The sequence below is a fragment of the Triticum urartu genome, chromosome 4A (assembly GCF_056163025.1).
Source record: "Triticum urartu cultivar PI428250 chromosome 4A, HENAU_Tu73, whole genome shotgun sequence".
Classification (NCBI taxonomy): Eukaryota; Viridiplantae; Streptophyta; class Magnoliopsida; order Poales; family Poaceae; genus Triticum; species Triticum urartu.
The window spans coordinates 10,402,561-10,410,247 of record NC_141876.1 but is presented as its reverse complement, the minus strand read 5'-3'; positions in this window follow the sequence as shown (position 1 = coordinate 10,410,247).

Here is a 7,687-nt window from a genome sequence, read left to right as displayed (position 1 = left end):
TCTTGAGTCATGATCATCTCCAAAAGCCACCTCCAGAGCTATCTTACCAACAGGATATGCCGATTTACCAGGCACCACGCCATGGAACACCGTACTGGACAGTTTAAGATTTTTATCTGTCAACCCCATGTGATGGAAGGTTTCATAACAAAGGATGTTGATACTGCTTCCTCCATCCATGAGTACCTTGGTGAACTTATAACCTCCAACCTGAGGTGCCACCACCAATGCCAGATGACCCGGATTGTCAACCCGGGGTGGATGATCCTCTCTACTCCATACAATTGGCTGCTCAGACTAGCGTAAGTAACGGAGCACTGTCGGTTCAACGGAATTCACTGCCCTCTTATGAAGTTTTTGTTGGGTTTCATAGTAATTTCAAAAAATTTCCTACGCACACGCAAGATCATGTGATGCATAGCAACGAGAGGGGAGAATGTTGTCTACGTACCCAACACAGACCGATTGCGGAAGCGCTGACACGACATAGAGGAAGTAGTCGTACGTCTTCACGATCCAACCGATCAAGCACCGAAACTACGGCACCTCCGAGTTCGAGCACACGTTCAGCTCGATGACAATCCCCGGACTCCGATCCAGTGATGTGTCGGGGAAGAGTTCCGTCAGCACGACGGCGTGGTGATGATCTTGATGAATTACAGCAGCAGGGCTTCGCCTAAACTCCTCTACAGTATTATCGAGGAATATGGTGGCTGGGGGCACCGCACACGGCTAAGGAATAGATCACGTGGATCAACTTGTGTGTTTCTGGGGTGCCTCTGCCTCAGTATATAAAGGAGCCAAGGGGGAGGGGGCGCCGGCCAGGAGGAGGGCGCAGGAGGAGTCCTACTCCTTCCGGGAGTAGGACTCCCCCCCGCAATCCTAGTTGGACTAGGATTCCCCGAGGGGGAAAGAGGGAGAGGGGGGCCGGCCACCTCTCCTAGTCCTAATAGGACTAGGGGAGGGGCGAAGCGCGCAGCCACCTTGGGCTGCCCCTTTCTCCTTTCCACTAAAGCCCATTAAGGCCCATATGGCTCCCGGGGGGGTTCCGGTAACCTCCCGGTACTCCGGTAAAATCCCGATTTCACCCGGAACAATTCCGATATCCAAACATAGTCTTCCAATATATCAATCTTTACATCTCGACCATTTCGAGACTCCTCGTCATGTCCGTGATCACATCCGGGACTCCGAACAACCTTCGGTACATCAAAATGCATAAACTCATAATATAACCATCATCGTAACCTTAAGCGTGCGGACCCTACAGGTTCGAGAACAATGTAGACATGACCGAGACACGTCTCCGGTCAGTAACCAATAGCGGGACCAGGATGCCCATATTGGCTCCTACATATTCTGCGAAGATCTTTTATCGGTCAGACCGCATAACAACATACGTTGTTCCCTTTGTCATCGGTATGTTACTTGCCCGAGATTCGATCGTCGGTATCCAATACCTAGTTCAATCTCGTTACCGGCAAGTCTCTTTACTCGTTCCATAATACATCATCTCACAACTAACATATTAGTTGTAATGCTTGCAAGGCTTATGTGATGTGCATTACCGAGAGGGCCCAGAGATACCTCTCCGACAATCGAAGTGACAAATCCTAATCTCGAAATACGCCAACCCAACATGTACCTTTGGAGACACCTGTAATGCTCCTTTATAATCACCCAGTTACGTTGTGACGTTTGGTAGCACCCAAAGTGTTCCTCCGGCAAACGGGAGTTGCATAATCTCATAGTTATAGGAACATGTATAAGTCATGAAGAAAGCAATAGCAACATACTAAACGATCGGGTGCTAAGCTAATGGAATGGGTCATGTCAATCAGATCATTCAACTAATGATGTGACCTCGTTAATCAAATAACAACTCATTGTTCATGGTCAGGAAACATAACCATCTTTGATTAACGAGCTAGTCAAGTAGAGGCATACTAGAGACACTTTGTTTGTCTATGTCTTCACACATGTATTATGTTTCAGGTTAATACAATTCTAGCATGAATAATAAACATTTATCATGATTATAAGGAAATAAATAATAACTTTATTATTACCTCTAGGGCATATTTCCTTCAGTCTCCCACTTGCACTAGAGTCAATAATCTAGATTACACTGTAATGATTCTAACACCCATGGAGCCTTGGTGCTGATCATGTTTTGCTAGTGGAAGAGGCTTAGTCAACGGGTCTGCAACATTCAGATCCGTATGTATCTTGCAAATCTCTATGTCTCCCACCTGGACTAGATCCCGGATGGAGTTGAAGCGTCTCTTGATGTGTTTGGTCCTTTTGTGAAATCTGGATTCCTTTGCCAAGGCAATTGCACCAGTATTGTCACAAAAGATTTTCATTGGACCCGATGCACTAGGTATGACACCTAGATCGGATATGAACTCCTTCATCCAGACTCCTTCGTTACTCCGCTTCACATGTAGATCCCGCTACGACGCTTTGTTTAGAACTGCACCAACTAACAGCTCCACCGTTTAATGTAAACACGTATCCGGTTTGCGATTTAGAATCGTCCGGATCAGTGTCAAAGCTTGCATCAACATAACCTTTTACGGTGAGCTCTTTGTCACCTCCATATACGAGAAACATATCCTTAGTCCTTTTCAGGTATTTCAGGATGTTCTTGACCGCTGTCCACTGATCCAATCCTGGATTACTTTGGTACCTCCCTGCCAAACTTACAGCAAGGCACACATCAGGTCTGGTACACAGCATTGCATACATGATAGAGCCTATGGCTGAAGCATAGGGAACATCTTTCATTTTCTCTCTATCTTCTGCAGTGGTCGGGCATTGAGTCTTACTCAACTTCACACCTTGTAACACAGGCAAGAACCCTTTCTTTGCTTGATCCATTTTGAACTTCTTCAAAACTTTGTCAAGGTATGTGCTTTGTGAAAGTCCAATTAAGCGTCTTGATCTATCTCTATAGATCTTAATGCCTAATATGTAAGCAGCTTCACCGAGGTCTTTCATTGAAAAACTCTTATTCAAGTATCCCTTTATGCTATCCAGAAATTCTATATCATTTCCAATTAGTAATATTTCATCCACATATAATATCAGAAATGCTACAGAGCTCCCACTCACTTTCTTGTAAATACAGGCTTCTCCGAAAGTCTGTATAAAACCAAATGCTTTGATCACACTATCAAAGCATTTATTCCAACTCCGAGAGGCTTGCACCAGTCCATAAATGGATCGCTGGAGCTTGCACACTTTGTTAGCTCCCTTTGGATCGACAAAACCTTCCGGTTGCATCATATACAACTCTTCTTCCAGAAATCCATTCAGGAATGCAGTTTTGACATCCATCTGCCAAATTTCATAATCATAAAATGCGGCAATCGCTAACATGATTCGGACAGACTTAAGCATCACTACAGGTGAGAAATTCTCATCGTAGTCAACCCCTTGAACTTGTCGAAAACCTTTCGCGACAAGTCGAGCTTTGTAGACAGTAACATTACCATCAGCATCAGTCTTCTTCTTGAAGATCCATTTATTCTCAATTGCTTGCCGATCATCGGGCAAGTCAACCGAAGTCCATACTTTGTTCTCATACATGGATCCCATCTCAGATTTCATGGCTTCAAACCACTTTGCGGAATCTAGGCTCACCATCGCTTCTTCATAGTTTGTAGGTTCATCATGATCTAGTAGCATGACTTCCAGAACAGGATTACCGTACCACTCTGGTGCGGATCTTACTCTGGTTGATCTACGAGGTTCAGTAGTATCTTGATCTGAAGTTTCATGATCATTATCATTAGCTTCCTCACTAACTGGTGTAGGTGTCACTGAAACAGTTTTCCATGATGTACTACTTTCCAGTAAGGGAGCAGGTACAGTTACCTCGTCAAGTTCTACTTTCCTCCCACTCACTTCTTTCGAGAGAAACTCCTTCTCTAGAAAGGATCCATTCTTAGCAACGAATGTCTTGCCTTCGGATCTGTGATAGAAGGTGTAACCAACAGTCTCCTTTGGGTATCCTATGAAGATACATTTCTCCGATTTGGGTTCGAGCTTCTCAGGTTGAAGTTTTTTCACATAAGCATCGCAGCCCCAAACTTTAAGAAACGACAACTTTGGTTTCTTGCCAAACCATAGTTCATAAGGTGTCGTCTCAACGGATTTTGATGGTGCCCTATTTAACGTGAATGCGGCCGTCTCTAAAGCATAACCCCAAAACGATAGCGGTAAATCTGTAAGAGACATCATAGATCGCACCATACCTAGTAAATTACGATTACGACGTTCGGACACACCATTATGCTGTGGTGTTCCGGGTGGCGTGAGTTGCGAAACTATTCCACAGTTTTTCAAATGTACACCAAACTCGTAACTCAAATATTCTCCTCCACGATCAAATCGTAGAAACTTTATTTTCTTGTTATGATGATTTTCAACTTCACTCTGAAATTCTTTGAACTTTTCAAACGTTTCAGACTTATGTTTCATTAAGTAGATATACCCATATCTGCTTAAATCATCTGTGAAGGTGAGAAAATAACGATATCCGCCATGAGCCTCAATATTCATCGGACCACATACATCGGTATGTATGATTTCCAACAAATCTGTTGCTCTCTCCATAGTACCGGAGAACGGTGTTTTAGTCATCTTGCCCATGAGGCACGGTTCGCAAGTACCAAGTGATTCATAATCAAGTGGTTCAAAAGTCCATCAGTATGGAGTTTCTTCATGCGCTTTACACCGATATGACCTAAACGACAGTGCCACAAATAAGTTGCACTTTCATTATCAACTTTGCATCTTTTGGCTTCAACATTATGAATATCACTAGTAGAAAACAGGGCTATGGTCCCGGACAGCTCAGCCCATTAGTCCCGGTTCAGTGTAGAACCGGGACCAATGTGGGCATTGGTCCCGGTTCGTGAGCCCAGGGGGCCGGCCGGGCCACGTGGGCCATTGGTCCCGGTTCGTCTGGACCTTTTGGTCCCGGTTGGTGGGACGAACCAGGACCAATGGGCCTCGCTCCTGGCCCACCACCATTGGTCCCGGTTGGTGGCTTGAACTGGGACCAAAGGCTCCCCTTTAGTCCCGGTTCATGCCACCAACCGGGACCAATGAGGTGCCTATATATACCCCCTCGCGCAAGAGCAGAGCACAGTGCTCTGTTTTTTCTGGCCGAGGGGGAGAGGGCTTTGTGGTGCTCTAGCTCACCTCCTATGCACATGAGGTGTTCGATGGAATGCCCGAGCCACACTACTTAAGCTTTCTCCTCTCGAAGCTCGACCTCCAAGCTCCATTTTCCTCGAGATTTGTACACTTCTATTAATTTGGACACTTAATTATATATAATGCACGCAGATGAACCGGCAATGGATGTACGGTGACAGACACACCCGCGAGTACATTAAGGGCGTGCATGAGTTTCTCGGTGCGGCTGAGGCAAACAAGCAGAATGGTTTTATGTGTTGTCCATGCACTGAATGTGGGAATATGAGGTCTTACTCTAACCGGAAAATCCTTCACTCCCACCTGCTTTACAAGGGTTTCATGCCACACTATAATGTTTGGACGAGGCACGGAGAAATAGGGGTTATGATGGAAGACGGCGAAGAAGAAGAGTACGATGACAACTATGTGCCCCCTGAATACGGTGATGCTGCAACGGGGGGAGCTGGTGAAGATCAAGAGGAACCAGACGATGTGCCCAATGATGCTGCCATAGGTGAAGCTGCTAAAGATCAAGAGGAACCAGACGATGTGCCCGATGATGATGATCTCCGCTGGGTCATTGTCGATGCAAGGACGCAATGCATTAGTCAAAAGGAGAAGCTGAAGTTCGATCGCATGTTAGAGGATCACAAAAAAGGGTTATACCCCAATTGCGAAGATGGCAACACAAAGCTCGGTACCGTACTGGAATTGCTGCAGTGGAAGGCAGAGAATGCTGTGCCTAACAAAGGATTTGAGAAGCTACTGAAAATATTGAAGAAGAAGCTTCCAAAGGATAATGAATTGCCCGACAGTACATACGCAGCAAAGAAGGTCGTATGCCCTCTAGGATTGGAGGTGGAGAAGATACATGCATGCCCTAATGACTGCATCCTCTACCGCGGTGCATACAAGGATCTGAACGCATGCCCGGTATGTGGTGCGTTGCGGTATAAGATCAGACAAGATGACCCTGGTGATGTTGACGGCGAGCCCCTCAGGAAGAGGGTTCCTGCGAAGGTGATGTGGTATGCTCCTATAATACCACGGTTGAAACGTCTATTCAGAAACGAAGAGCATGCCAAGTTGATGCGATGGCACAGTGAGAACCGAAAGAAAGATGGGAAGTTGAGAGCACCCGCTGACGGGTCGCGGTGGAGAAAAATCGAGAGAAAGTACTGGGATGAGTTTGCAAAGGACCCAAGGAATGTATGGTTTGCTTTAAGCACGGATGGCATTAATCCTTTCGGGGAGCAGAGCAGCAATCACAACACCTGGCCCGTGACTCTATGTATGTATAACCTTCCTCCTTGGATGTGCATGAAGCGGAAGTTCATTATGATGCCAGTTCTCATCCAAGGCCCTAAGCAACCCGGCAACGAAATTGATGTGTACCTAAGGCCATTAGTTGAAGAACTTTTACAGCTGTGGAATGGAAATGGTGTACGTACGTGGGATGAGCACAGACAGGAGGAATTTAACCTTAAGGCGTTGCTGTTCGTGACCATCAATGATTGGCCCGCTCTCAGTAACCTTTCAGGACAGACAAAACAAGGATACCACGCATGCACGCACTGTTTAGATGACACTGAAAGTATATACCTGGACAAATGCAGGAAGAATGTGTACCTGGGCCATCGTCGATTTCTTCCGACCAACCATCAATGTCGAAAGAAAGGCAAGCATTTCAAAGGCGAGGCAGATCACCGGAAGAAGCCCGCCATGCGCACCGGTGATCACGTGCTTGCTATGGTCAATGATTTACGCTACGTAATCTTTGGAAAGGGTCTCGGTGGACTAGCTGTTCCGAATGACGCTGAGGGACACGCACCCATGTGGAAGAAGAAATCTATATTTTGGGACCTACCCTACTGGAAAGACCTAGAGGTCTGCTCCTCAATCGACGTGATGCACGTGACGAAGAACCTTTGCGTGAACCTGCTAGGCTTCTTGGGCGTGTATGGGAAGACAAAAGATACACCTGAGGCACGAGAGGACCTGCAACATTTGCACGAAAAAGACGGCATGCCTCCGAAGCAGTATAAAGGTCCTGCCAGCTACGCTCTTACAAAAGAAGAGAAAGAAATCTTCTTTGAATGCCTGCTCAGTATGAAGGTCACGACTGGCTTCTCGTCGAATATAAAGGGAATAATAAATATGCCAGAGAAAAAGTTTCAGAACCTAAAGTCTCATGACTGCCACGTGATTATGACGCAACTGCTTCCGGTTGCATTGAGGGGGCTTCTACCGGAAAACGTCCGATTAGCCATTGTGAAGCTATGTGCATTCCTCAATGCAATCTCTCAGAAGGTGATCGATCCAGAAATCGTACCAAGGCTAAGGAGTGATGTGGCGCAATGTCTTGTCAGTTTCAAGCTGGTGTTCCCACCATCCTTCTACAATATCATGACGCACGTCCTAGTTCATCTAGTCGACGAGATTGTCATCCTGGGGCCCGTATTTCTACACAATATGT